Raw genomic sequence first — 14657 nt, 5'->3', positions numbered from 1 at the left:
GTCCAAATAACAGGTCTTGATCCAAATGAATCCCTAAACTCTTCACGACCTGTTTAGGTTCCGGAACTACTCCCAGATCGGGTGGCCACCAATCAGGGGTCCATAATAATTTGGCTTCTCCAAACAACATTAGTTCCGTTTTGCTGACATTGCACTGAAAATAGTTGGAAGACATCCAATGAGCCACCGCCTTCATGCCCGCAGAAAAAGAGCCTTTAATTTCAGCGGACATGGTCTTAAAAGGGAAGAGGAGCTGAGTATCATCAGCATATGATACTGGGATAAAACCATAGCTACGCATCACTCTTGCCAGGGGTGCCACATAGATGTTAAACAATGATGGGCTTAAGCAAGAGCCCTGTGGCACCCCTTTAGATATCTCAACCTCCGCTGAACGGTACGTGTCCATGATGACTCTCTGGGAACGACCAGATAAAAAGCTCTTTAGCCAATCAATGGCTTTATCCTTGATGCCAGCGTTCGACAACCGCTCAACCCCAGTACAGAGATCTGGCCCTAAATCCATCGTTTTTTTGCTCACCATGCCATTCCAGTTTGAACCCAGCCATATGCAAATCAGTCTTGACCCTGTGTCTCATGGGAACAGTCCAGCCCGAACTGCCAAGCCAGGTCCTCCCTAGACTGGAAACAAGCATCCTAGGACCGGTTTCGGGGCTTCACCCCTCTTCAGCCAGGATAGCTTGAGTCCAGTGGCATGGAGAGCATGGGAACCACATCTCGGCATACCTTGAATCAGGCATGAGGCACAGGGTCAGACTGATTTGCATATGGCCATGTTTGAACTGGGGTGGCGGAGTGAGGTAAAGAATGGTGATGGATTAAACCCAGATCAGTTGACTGGGGGTGAGTGCTTGTAATGTTCAACACTCCGTCCATTATCCCCTTTGGTTTTGCTTTGTTCGCCCTAAGTTGGCAGGGTATGCCCAGACGTGGTTCCCTTGCTCACTTTGCCACTGGATTCAAGCTAGTCTGGCGAATGACGGCTGATTAGCCAGAAACCGGTCCCAGGATGCTTGTTTCCGGTCCAGGGAATACATGGCTTGGCAGTTCGGGCTGGACTGTTCCCATGAGGCACAGGGTCAGACTGATTTGCATAAGGTCATGTCTGAACTGAGGTGGCGGAGTGAGCTAAAGAATGCTGATGTATTAAACCCAGATCAGTTGACTGGGGGTGAGTGCTTGCAATGTTCAACACTCCGTCCATCATCCCCTTTGGTGTTTTGCTTTGTTCGCCCTAAGTTGGCAGGGTATGCCCAGATGTGGTTCCCTTGCTCACTTTGCCACTGGATTCAAGCTAGCCTGGCTGATGATGGCTGATTAGCCATAAACCGGTCCCAGGATGCTTGTTTCCGGTCCAGGGAAGACATGGCTTGGCAGTTCGAGCTGGACTGTTCCCATGAGGCACAGGGTCAGACTGATTTCCATATGGCCATGTCTGAACTTTGGTGGCGGAATGAGCTAAAGAATGATGATGTATTAAACCCAGATCAGTTGACTGGGGGTGAGTGCTTGCAATGTTCAACACTCCATCTATCATCCCCTTTGGTTTTGCTTTGTTCGCCCTAAGTTGGCAGGGTATGCCCAGACGTGGGTCCCTTGCTCACTTTGCCACTGGATTCAAGCTAGCCTGGCTGATGTCGGTTGATTAGCCAGAAACCGGTCCTAGGATGCTTGTTTCCGGCCCAGGGAAGACATGGCTTGGCAGTTCGGGCTGGACTGTTCCCATGAGGCACAGGGTCAGACTGATTTACATATGGCCATGTCTGAACTGGGGTGGCGGAGTGAGCTAAAGAATGATGATTGACTGGGGGTGAGTGCTTGCAATGTTCAACACTCCGTCCATCATCCTCTTTGGTTTTGCTTCAGGGAACTTAGGGACTATTCGCCAGCATGTTTGCCTTCATTTCAAAGGTAGATATGTTCACTCGGTTCAAGGAGTGTAGGCCTCAAAGGCATTCACAGACACCCCCAACTTGCATCCAATATGGAGCATTTTTTTCCTCTTTTTCTCCAAAAACTCAAAATGTAGCTACAGTTTGCCTATCTTCTCAGTCCCCTACTGGGAAATTCTAAACACTGGGTACCTTTAGAATAAACAGCATGTTCGGGTAAAAAAATGCAGATTTGGCATGGATACCTTATGTGGAAAAAAGTTATGGAGCACTAAGCTCGAACTACCCCAAATAGTCAAAGAAGGGCTCAGCACTGGGGGAAGTTCCAGCAGTCAAGGGGTTAACGATGGATAGTTATTACACAGTCTTAAAGTCTGTAGGCAGGTATTTTGTTACAATGAACCTCACAGGCTACTGTAGTCGACAAGGTTTTTGATGTTGGTGACACACCTGATCAAACCATGGGAATAGAAGGTGTGTCCTAGGAAAATTCTTATTAGGCTCTCTTAGGAGGGATTTTATATTGTTCCAACACCAGAAATGAGGGTGACAACCCAATGGTAAGGGTTATAGGTCTGATTGCGTGTTAGGAAAAGTTATAATAAATGCAGTAGGCCTAAAGTATTTATTGTGTGAAGCATACATCAAAAGTCAATAGGTGGGTTTTTATTACTCTGTTTTAAATCTAAAGATAGGTCTTTTATTTACGTGCAATCTCATAGATTACTTTAGTAGGCAAAGGTTTTTGGTGTTGGTTACCCCCTTTAACAGCCATGAGGATAGAAGATTTGCATTGTGAGAATCCTTGCTGGGCCCTCTTAGGGGAGGACACATTTTGCTTTGCTTACTGTAATATTTTGACTGTATGTCAATTGGTTGCCTTGTGGAAAAGGTTATACTCAATACAGTAGGCCTGTGTTTGATAATGTTGGTTATCGCAACAAGCCAACAATAACAGCTATAGGCCTGATTGGTTCACTGAGAAAAGTTATGCAAGATACAATAGGTCTGGTCTATTAGAAAATGTTATGACAAAGGCAGTAGACCTGACTTATTTATAGTGAAAAGCATTTGTTAAAGGCAACAGGTCTCTGATGGTGAATTGTTATAACACTATGTTACAGACTATGAATAGGTATTTTGTTACAAGTAATCACACATGTAAAGGTTTTGGTGTTGACAGTCCACTCTAACAAACCCTTGGAGCAGAATCATTTCACTGTGATGACTCTTGTTAGGCCCTATTGAGTGGTGTTTTATATTGTTTACCAATTGCAATTTATTACATATTTGTCATTTTATAGCTGCATGTCTGATGGCTGCCATCTTATGCACACTTTCGTAGGCCTGTGTTAGTTAAAGTGGCACGCCAATGATGAATGCTAGAAGCCTCATTGGTTTACAGGAAGTGGTTACGCCCGATTTCTTAGGTATAATATGTGTAGAATGAAAAGTTATGGCAGAGCAAGCAGGCCTGACTTACTTATTGTGAAAAGCATATGTTAAAGGCAATAGGCTTTGTTATTAGGCTGCACTAAAGCCTGTAGGCAGGTATTTTGCTACACAGAATCTTGCAGATTACCATAGTAGGCAAGGATTTTGGTTTTGCTGACAATGCTCCCACCATACTTCAACAACAGTATAGAAGAAGGAAGGCGATTATAAACATTACACTTAAAGCAATAACTCTACACGCGCCATATAAAACTACTAGGGTGCCATTTAGAACAGGAGTGACACAAATGTAGGTAAAATCGGCCAAGAGCATGTAATTCACAACAGAATATCTGACCCGGTCACGGACAGGTAAGCATGGAGCAGGCCCCATATCTCCTTAGGTCAGTGTGCGACGAGATTAAAGGCAGAAAAGGCATCTGCAATGTTGCTGCAGATTATGTAGCATTACTATATGTACATCTACATTTTCTCTCTATAGACAATGTTGTGTGCTCAGTGTGACGCAGAACAGGCCTGGGCCTTGTTCTCGTGCGGTGACAGTCTCATATACTGCAGCGCAAGGCCCAGCTGACTCCAATTCGTAATTGTGTCACTGTTATTTTTTAATAAATCTACAACCAATATATTTAGTCGCTAATACTTGGGGTCTATGGAATGACCAACCCTGTGACAAATTAATTTCCGGGATGATAATTGATTTAAAACTCAGTGAATAACCCACCAGCTGTTGCATAATTTACAGATTTCAACAAAAAAATCGTGCTTCTAACTCAAACGTATCAGTTGTTATAACGAAAAAGTGCCCCACAATGGCATGGCATTTATAAAGTTTATCTGATCACCGTTCAGTTGCAGATTGATATGCTATAATTATTATTATTATTTAGGCCAAAAGTTCAGCAATCGTAAAGACATCTATGGATTTACAAGTTATTGTCCTGAATGCTCGAACTCTCGGGCTGGTCACAGTAATCCCACCCCCAGTTGCCCATTACTGTGTTCCCACATATCAGATGATATATATATATATATATATATATATATATATATATATATATATATGAATTCTCCCACTTCCTGACGTCAGATATTACATCACTGTATTTAGACACTTATTTACCCATGTCTTCTTCCATTAATTTTTAGCTATACATACATTACAATTTTTTTTTTTTCAGAAAGACACATATGTCATCAGTGATGTAATATCTGACGTCATCAGCAGAGGATTGCGGTCGCGTGAGTTATAGTTGCCTGCACTAACTATAACGGGGGAATTTCAATGGTTTTTCACGAGTGAAATGTCCAGCTAACTATAACATGTGTGAAACCTATGGTTTTTTAAGTGAATTTGCAAGGTTTTTTAAATGCTAATTCCTAACTATAACGTGTGTGAAACCTATGGTTTTTTCAGTGAATTTGTACGGTTTTTTAAATGCTAAGTTATGTATTTTTTTTAATTTTTTTAAGGTTTTTCACCGTGGGCGTACCGTACACGCACGGTGCGCTTCGCGCACCGCGCACCCACGTTACGCAGTTCGCGGAATTTTTCCGTTTCTACCGTACGCGCACGCTACGCGTACTCCACGATTTTTCGCAAAAAAATTAAAGGAAATTTTGGTCCTTGGGGGTCCTTCTGGGACCCCCTGACAAAGGCTAGGGGGTCAGGAACTGTCCACCCTGCCCCCTTTTCACGTGCTCCACCTTTGTTTTTCACCCCCTCAGACTGCGAGAGACAAAATGGCGGCCGACACTTCCTGGTTTTGACCGATCCGAATGTTTACTAAGATCTAACAACCAATCAGAATCGCGCTCGCGCACGGCAGCGTGCGCGTACGGTAAGTTTTACCATACGCGCACGGAGCGCGCCTTATGATATATATATGCTTTTAGATGCTATTTTCTCAGGAAATACTGAACAGATTTACACCAGACCTGCAAAAGGCACATCCCTGACCTGAGGACTACCTCTCTGCCAAATTTCAAGTAATTCTGTTCAGCCGTTCGGGCTGTAGCTTGGACTAAAGGTCCTATGGAAAAATGCATGGGGAAAACGCGTTTTGGGACCCCCCCTTTTTCTCAGCCCCCGCTTGACGAATCCCCCCGAGACTTTCAGGGAAGGAGCGGAGCGGAGCGCCCCACCTATTTTGAAAATTTCGCGAGGATTCGTCAATCGGCGCCAAAGTTATTCCAAATAGAATGTTGCGGATTTCCTATGGAAACACGAACCTAACTATAACTATCTACTGGCGACCGCCAGTAGATAATATATATATATATATATTTGAGGCTCTATCCAAAGGCTTTTATTCGTTAAAGTAATAAATGTTCATCAACTCATGGTCCACGTCTGCATGCTAGGTGGGTAGAAGATGTGCAGATGGGGAGGAGGGGAGGGAGGAAGTGGCGAGGTGGAGGGGGGGTCCTGTTTTTTTTATTAATGTGACGAGCCTCTTGCAGGTACCAGCCCAGTGATAAAATCTCATGCTAGCGAGGGCCTATCCACTTTGAGATCTTCTGGGCCCGCGGTGTTCCCAAATAAAAGATGTAATAGCAATTATTTGTCTGACTGAAGCAGGTGGAACCTACACTGACAGAGCTTTAACGAGGATGTGGTGTAACGGCCAGAGCTGCCGACTTTGGAACTGGGGAACCAGGTTTGAGTTTCAGCATTGGCCCAACATCCTGTGATTCTGGGCAAATCACTTAGGGCCAGATGTCCGTAGGGAAGGTTATGCGATTACCAAATAACGAATCGGAATTTGGTAATCGCAAACACCCATGTACAAATGTGCGTTTCACACATAGTGCGATTCCCAATGAGTCGCAAATAGACATACCTCATTAATATTCATAAGGTAGATCTCGGTTTGCAACCCCCTGGGAATCACAAAAATCACAAGAGTCATCAGACTACCACGTCTGTGATTGCCTTTTAATAAAGCAAAGTTTTTCTTTTTAAAATGCAGCCCGTTTTCTTAAAGGAAAATGTGATACTTTTCAGAAAGAAACATTAAAAGTTATCTTTTCATTTTTTAAGAGTAGGCAGGGGTCCATGTGACCTCTGCCTGGTTTTAAAAATGTTTTTACAAACATTCTCAAAGATTATAAAGGACCCCTTCATATTTGTGAATGGGTTACCACCTGAAACATTTACACATAACACTGCGATTCAGTAATAGGAAGGAATGCCCTACACACGCCCCCTTCTCATACCGAATCGCAAACCTCATTTGTGATTCGGTAATAGGTTACCGATTCGCAAATATGGCTTGGTACATTTAAAAAAAGCCTTTTTTTCGTTTGCAAACGGCCCAATTCTGTGAATCGGGCCGTTTGCAACTGAGAAATAGCTTTGTACATCTGCCCCTTAATTTCCCCGTGCCTAGAAAAAAAACGAGAAATGAATGTGTCCTTGTGTAAAATAACTGTTGCTCATGTAAAGCGCTAAACTACATTGTGGTGGAGTGAGCGCTATATCAACCTGCAAAAAAGGATATCTAATAATTTGAGATATCATAATCTGGGCAGGATTATCATTACCAATGCCCTCTAAGTGGGTAAAATGTCGCGTATCTAGTAATGTGTTCATATTGTAAAATCGTGAAATAATGCCACAGAGATGCCACCTTGTGCTGCATGAAGTCCAGTTTGATCGTTCCCTCTCAGAGACGCCGATTCACAGCCGAGGCGAGGGTCACAGTTAATGCAGTGTGTGTCCTCTCTAACGATTGGCTTCAGGGGGCAGCCTCACAAGCGGTTCATCCACTCGAGTTTGTGACGTAACTGGAAATAAAATGCACAGGTGGTTGAAGGCTTAATTAAACATGTAAGAATAATCTCCTAGAGATGGTTAGTATAAATCTTTGGGTTGGAGCAATCAAGGCAGCTCCCTAAGCGTGCCGCAAGAGGGCGCTAGATTGCAACAAATGACAGCAACTATCGATCCTAGCGGGGGAGAAGTACACACAAAGGTACAATAAGGCACTTGGTTTGAAATATCCCTGCTCAGCGTGCGGTAACTGCCGCATTTTTAGAAGCTAACTTAACTGATTTTATATTTTTGATTTGTACTTATTGCACAAACTCACAATCAGTACATCTTTGAACAGTGAGCTGACGCAAATAACATAATGGGACTCGGAAATCGTATTTTCACCAACAAAGTTGTCTTTGGTCACTGATAGCAGAGCTGATACCCAAAGCTTTGTTATTAACTTAAGGAGGAAAACGAGAAATGGTACAGCCAAGAGGTCTGGCTACTGCATAAATGGTACTGTTATACGTGGAGTGTTTTAATCTATGTTTTGGTTAATGAACGGGTGATAGTGAGAATAAGCAGGGCACAAGACCTAACAAGCATTGGCATAGCCAACAGGTCTCGCCTTTGGGACCTTATAAGTATTTAGCCATGCAACAGTTGATGTTGCTGCACCAAGGATATTGTGCTGCATAACTAAATACTTATAAGGTCCCAAAGGCGCAACCTATTGACTATGCCAATGCTTGTTTTGGTGGGGGAGGGGGGGGATAAGAAAGCTTAGTGGCTGTTTTTTTGTTTTGAACTAGAGGGGTTGTATTAACGGTAGAGATAGGAGAAGTGGGGGTGCCTGTAACCGCTGTGCGTGTACTTTCTTTGCGTTGAACCTTGATTTGTTTTAGTTGCTTTTTATTATTCTGGCAATAACGACAGAGCCGTACACGTAGAAGCCTTCCTCCTCCTTCAGAAGCTTCGCTTGACTCTGGCCTCTGCACTCGTTTTAAAGATGCATTCGATAGCCGCCTTGTAGTTGCAGAGTCCTTGTAGCAGGGAGTGCCGGGCCGGCATCTGGTGTGTGTGTGATGTATGCTCCGAGCCCCCACGAAGATGCTTGGTGCCAGCGCATTTCGAGGTGGGGGCGGGGGGCTTTTACTTGAGTCGAGCGCTAAGAGATCACCGTGCTGTGCTCAAATACCCCATCAGAGAAGCATTCTTGAATGCATTAGCCAACAGCACTTGTGCCAAAGAGCTCGGCAGCAGTGTGTGGCAGACACAAGGCTTATCAAGACCTGAGTAATGAATGTAGTTCAGCGCTGAATCCCACAGTGACACCCTACAACCAGCTTTTATCCTGTGCTGCTGGAAGCCCGCGTGTGTTTGGAGATGGTGTTGAGAGCAGGGCATTGCCCACACCAGCTGCACCTCGCAGACGCACCACCGCCAGGCTGCTGCCAACACCCTGTGTGAATGTAAACCCCTGGTGGGAGTCAGACAAGCAGGAAGTGGGATAAGGGAGGGGGTGGCAAATGGTGAGCACTTTCGCGGCCGCTTTGATGTTCTCAGTGGCCGCACAGCTCACTGAGAACATCAAAGCGGCCGCGAAAGTGATCAGGCAGGCTGACAAATGGTGCGCGTGCCCGGCGCTCATGCACTGTAGTTGGAGGCCTGAAAAGCCACTAGTCTGCACTTCCAAATCCTGCTTACTAAAACTCTCGCCAGAGTAGCGCTAAAGCGCTGGCTCAGGCGAGACCTAAAAAAGAAGTGGGGGGACGCTGACGTTATGACAGGAAGTGAAGTCACGAAATGTGGCTTGCACCATCAGACTAATTGCCTCCCCTCGCTCACCCCTTAGATGCGATTGCATCAGAGAAGCCAGCGCGTAAGCAGCCAGAGAGGCCAAAGCGTGAATGTGTGGCTCAATTTGCTCCAGTTATCGAGCTCCGGTAAAATAAGCTGGGGGACGCCGTCCACCCGCGTGGTACTCCGACTCGAGCCCTGAGAATAAGAGATCCTTTGCACTAATTTGTGTTTGAGTGATGTCACGCCTGGTAGTTTGAATACACAATTGCTTTCAAGGGTGGGTGAAGTACAGTTCAGTTAATGATTGTGAGAATGTGCAAATTATTAAAGATATTTGTTATGCGGTTTATTAAAAGGTTGTTTTAATAGGAAAATATATTTGTATAGGATCCTGCAAACATTGACTTTAACCCCATCAAAGTGTAAGTCGATGAAAAAAGTTAATAAGAATTTAATAAAGATTGTAGAAATAACGTTTGCAAAATTATAAATAAAATTGTTAGCGTAAAAATACTTTGGGGCAGATTTATGTTTCCTGGTGCATCCCTGCAAATCAGCAGGGATGCGCCAGGAAAGATGCGTCACGAAAGTTTACCCTTGCGCCACAATAGATGCGCCGCATTTACAATGCAGCGCATCGTGGCGCAAGGATAAACAGATGCGTGATGCATCTGATGGTGGAAGGTTGGCGCATTGCTGGAGTTGCGTCGCAAGCGCGACGCAGCTCCAGCAAGGCTCGGGGGTGCCCTATCGTTACAATGCTGCGTCAATCCTTACGCAGCATGGCCGGAAAAGTGACTTAGTGAAATCTTGTAGATTTCACTCAGCCACTTTTCAGAGGCGTTCCTGCGCCGGAACGCCCCCCCCCCCGTGCAGGTACGCCCACATGTGGCGCAAGCTTTACAACGTGACGCATCTCCCTAGATGTGTCACGTTGTAAATGGGGCGCAACATGGCGCAGGGTTTACGCCGCCGCTGCATCACAAAAGTGACGCAACGGCGGCGTAAAAGTGGCGCAAGTCCGATATAAATCTACCCCTTGGTCGTAACTGCTTGCTTATTGTAATGTGTTATTGTAAAAGAAACGCAGACGTAAACATTGTTTCAAGAAAACCTAACGGATATTGCAGGAAAGAGTGTGGGATGCACAGAGCAGCATACAGGAACTCGTGGGCGGGGCTAATATGTGGCAACTGTTCCTGGAATATCTAGGGTGCGGGCACCTGAAATGTGTAAACTGCACTGCCTGATCTCTTGATAACGGGAATTAAAAAGAGACTGAAGCGTCCCTGTAATGCAGGGGTGTAGCTACCAATGGTGCAGCCTGTGCAGTGGCACCGTGGCGTGGAGCCCTGATGGGCACTAAAATCCAGCAATGCTCTCATTTACCACCCTATCAGCAGTAAAAGAGGGAACATTTTCCTTGCTTGCACCAGGGCCCACAGCGTCCCTGCTATGCTACTGCTGCTATGAATCTGTGTCACAGACGTCCCCGTGCTGCCTGCATTGTTATTGTAAACAACTGAAGCGCCCCAATCACAGAGCACGGATATTCTGCAGAGGTACTTCTTAAACCTCATAAAAGGACATATTCAGCTTCTGTTCCATGGAGCTGAACTTCCACCAACCCGCTAGACACCTACGCTCCTGTTTACTCCCAGTCACCTCCGCATCCGCGCACTTGCAGTGGCGAACGCTCCTTCTCCTACATGCAGCCAAGACCTGGAAAGACCTCTCCCTCCAGCTCCCTGCGGCTTCAGGCTGGCAGACTTCAGAAACAGACTCAAAACCTGGCTCTTCGAAGGAGTTGCAGCGCCCAGATACCCTTAGGGCTGACAGAGTGCGCTTTACAAATGCTGATTGATTGATGAAGCAAAGTAGAAGATCGGTGCCAGTGTTGGAAAGGAGCCCAATGGGGTAAACATAAAAAAAGCTCCCTGGTAATAGATTGCAAGCGCTCTGAATTGTAACATCGGCTCCACTGTTGAAATTAAATTGGGGGGGGACACGATGAGACACGTTAACCAACACTCAAATGGAGGATAGAGTGGTATTTATCTTCTGTATATTACTTTACTGGTGAGCGTGGAATGCTTTGCTATCATGAAACACTCACTTAATATCAGTTACAGTAAACGCTGACTTTCACTGTAATGTTTGCTTGCTAGGAACTGTGAGCCTGATTTATATGTTAGCAGAAAGGGAACTCAGTCACAACGGGATTCCTTTTTGAAATAAAAAAAGAAAACTGTTTGGGTCAGGACTTCGTCATGTTGACGGAGCCCTGACCGAACAGCAAAATGCATTGACAGGAACCGCCGTGACAGTGATTCCAGCCATTGCTTTATAAGTCATAGTTTATAGGAGTCATTATAAATCTGGCGGTCCCTCCGCCATGGGGACGGAGTAATTTACTGTCACCCTGGTGAACAACTGACCATCAGCTGGAGCATCGAGGGAAGGCGGCGGAAACACAACATGAAACAATGCCCTTTGCGCTCACTGCTCTAGCCCACTGACCCATCGGTGAAAATGGCTTTATGCCATTCATAGGTCACCCTCTCTGATTTGCTTTTGATCTTGCATGAAGATGTGCAAAGATGCTTTGACTGGCAGAGGCAGCCGGCACAGGTAAAGGTGGTGAGGCAGTGGGGCGGGGCAGAAGGCGGGGAAGTTGACAGACGATGGAATAGGTATGATTAAAAAAAATAATACCTATTCCATCGTCTGTTGGCTTCCCGCCCTGCCCTGCCCCACCGTGCTTACCTGTGCCAGCCGTGGCTGGACTGGACTAACACCACTTTCCTTTGAATAAGTGTTTGATAACCTTTGTACTGCATGATTGGCACATTCTAGGCCGAAGGCTTACACCCTGCAAATGTTTTTTAGGTCCGGCCTGCAGGCAGTATGCATGCACCGTTGCTTGGTAAACCTATTGTGTAAAAAAAAAAAAAAAACTCTGAAAATCGTTTTTTAACATACCCATTACTTACCGTTCATTGGCAACAGTGTCACTCTTCTTGCCTGCAGATCTCTGTACTGGAATGAATGTATGACATTGTTCTGCATTCTGTCCATCAATAGTTCTTTTTGCATTTGTCACCCCGAGTGGGATGGGTATGCTCAGACGTGAGTCCCGTGCTCTCCATGCCACTGGAATCAAGCTATCCTGGCTGAAGAGGGGTGAAACCCCGAAACCGGTCCTAGGATGCTTGTTTCCAGTCCAGAGAGGACCTGGCCTGGCAGTTCGGGCTGGACTGTTCCCATTGGGCACAGGATCAAGACTGATTTGCATATGGCTGGGTCCAAACTGGAATGGCATGGTGAGCAAAAAAACGATGGATTTAGGCCCAGATCTCTGTACTGGGGTGAATGTATGACATTGTTCTGCATTCTGTCCATCAATAGTTCTTTTTGCATTCTTATTCGGCAGCGCTTGCAAGGCGTTACTTCATGCGTCACTTCCTTTATCTTGTGTGGTGCATTGGACCTGGTGCAGATTGAAATCCATTAATTACTGTCCGTCCGCTGCGCCCTAGATTGAAATACTTTTTATTTTTTATTTTTACACATTCATTTTTGGTAGGCACGGGGAGATTAAGTGATTTGACCGCAGGATACCCTTCACTTTGTTTTATTATGTCCTTTTTATTCATATCCTAGGAGCTTGTTTTTAAAAAGTATTTGTTTTAAAATGCTAGATTTAAACACGCTAAGGTGGCCTTGTTGTTTTTAAAACTGTCCTCAGATGCATTAACTCTGTTCTGCACTGGAAACTTATTAAGGGCAGCTGTCACACTCAGAAATACAAGAGGTACTAGGTGAACAAACGTGGCATCTAGTGTGACCCTGTTAAAGGACTTAAAATGAATGTGACGAGGGGAATGGTTCGCTTAATCCAGGAGGGATTGAATATGCACCTATTTTAGGCTGTTGAATTGTTATGCATTTCTCCCATTACATGATGTACCCCTTCTGAATTTTCGTGATTGGTGAGGCTAGTTCCATATTGGCCCTAAATATGAATTGTATATGTTAAGGGCTTTTTATTTATGGATGGACCGAGAATGCATCATTCTCACTTGTTATGTGGCCTGTTTTTATTATGATCTATTTCATTTGCACTTTTATGGTATTTTTTTTATACCGAATAAAGTATTTTATCTATAAAAAGAAAAACAGGCATCGGCATAGCCAATAGGTCTCGTTTTTGGGACCTTATAAGTATTTAGTTATGCAGCACATTATCCTTGGTGCAACAACAACTGTTGCATGGCTAAACACTTATAAGGTCCCAAAGGCGAGACCTATTGGCTATGCCAATGCTTGTTTAAAGATGGCCTCGAAACGGGCTCTGTTTTGTGCCCTGGCACAGACCGGCTGTTTTTTCCCAGACTGCAGTGACAGCAGGCACATCCATGTGTGCGTGCTCACACTGTTCACTTCTGCTAGTGGAGAAGTTACGGCATGACGTCATGCCAAGTGAGCGTTGTAGGGGAAGGGAAATCCTTGCTTCTTACATCCCCCATGTGCCTGCTTTTTAAAACATAAGACTCCGAGCGCTGTTGCGAGTGAGGAGGCCCTATTGAATAGCGCACACTGCAAATTGCCACTTCTCTTTTTGAAACTCAGGAGCGGCAACATTGTCGTGGTGTCACCAGGGTTTTAAGTGGAAGCTTTTTCAATAATATGTACAAGCCATAGTTGCTGCTTATTTATCTAATGCAGCTAACAACCATTGTCAAAGCCAATAGTCCTGACTTCTTGTAGGTGTGATGTGACTTGTATCATATGTCTGGATGCAATGACAAAAACAGCAAAATACAAGTCTGTGGCACACTATGCTAAGCACAGATTTTTTGCCTATGCGTTTTAAGCCACACCCTTAATGACATTGGCCGCGCTCCTTGGAGAGACCCCCCAGGTTTTTCATCCCACTTAAAGCCCTGGCTCCACCACTGCAGCTCTCGAAAGTAGTCTCACAGCTGTGATGTTCTTGTTTTCAGGCCTTGAAGAGGCAATACAAAATTGTCTAAAAGCAGCAATCAAAAGGTTTGTTTAGTGTCTGCTTTAGGTAAGTAGTGCCCCAAACAAAGTCACTAGAGAGGATGGGCCCTCGTGGAGCCCGGTACGCCTGACATGAAGTCAGTTAGCTTATCTGACGCACTACTTTCCGTCGGTGATGCAGACTTTCCTGTGCGTTATTCAAGTAGATTTGTGAAAAGACCCCGTCAGCAAAGCGTGGGATTGTGAGGCGATAAAATCAGCATAAGGTAGTCAATTCACGATCCACTTTCAGTAATGCGATTGCATTGCACATTTATTTTTCTATGTATTCATTTTTTAAGCAATAAGTTGGGTGCTGTGATAGCTTAAAAACTAAAAAAATAGAAAAAAAATGTTTTCTATTTATTTACTTTTTTAAGCAATAAGCGCAGGTGCCGCGATTGCTTAAAAAGTAAATAAATAGAAAAACAACATTTGCAATGCAATAGCTCTCGCATTACTGAAAGTTTATAGTATTGGCGTTGCATTATTATTAGCATCGCCAATAGCTCAGACTTTCGGTAATGCGAGACCTATTGCATTGCAAATGCTTGTTGACTCAATGTGAGCGAAAGGTTGCTTCTCTGCATCATCAGAACTATCTATGCAGCTGCACTGAATAACATTAACACAGGGTGATTACAGGACCCCAGGAGGGGCGCAGCTGTCACACACAATCA

The sequence above is a fragment of the Triturus cristatus genome, chromosome 4_1 (genome assembly GCF_964204655.1).
Source record: "Triturus cristatus chromosome 4_1, aTriCri1.1, whole genome shotgun sequence".
Classification (NCBI taxonomy): domain Eukaryota; kingdom Metazoa; phylum Chordata; class Amphibia; order Caudata; family Salamandridae; genus Triturus; species Triturus cristatus.
Note: the sequence above shows the minus strand (reverse complement) of the source record.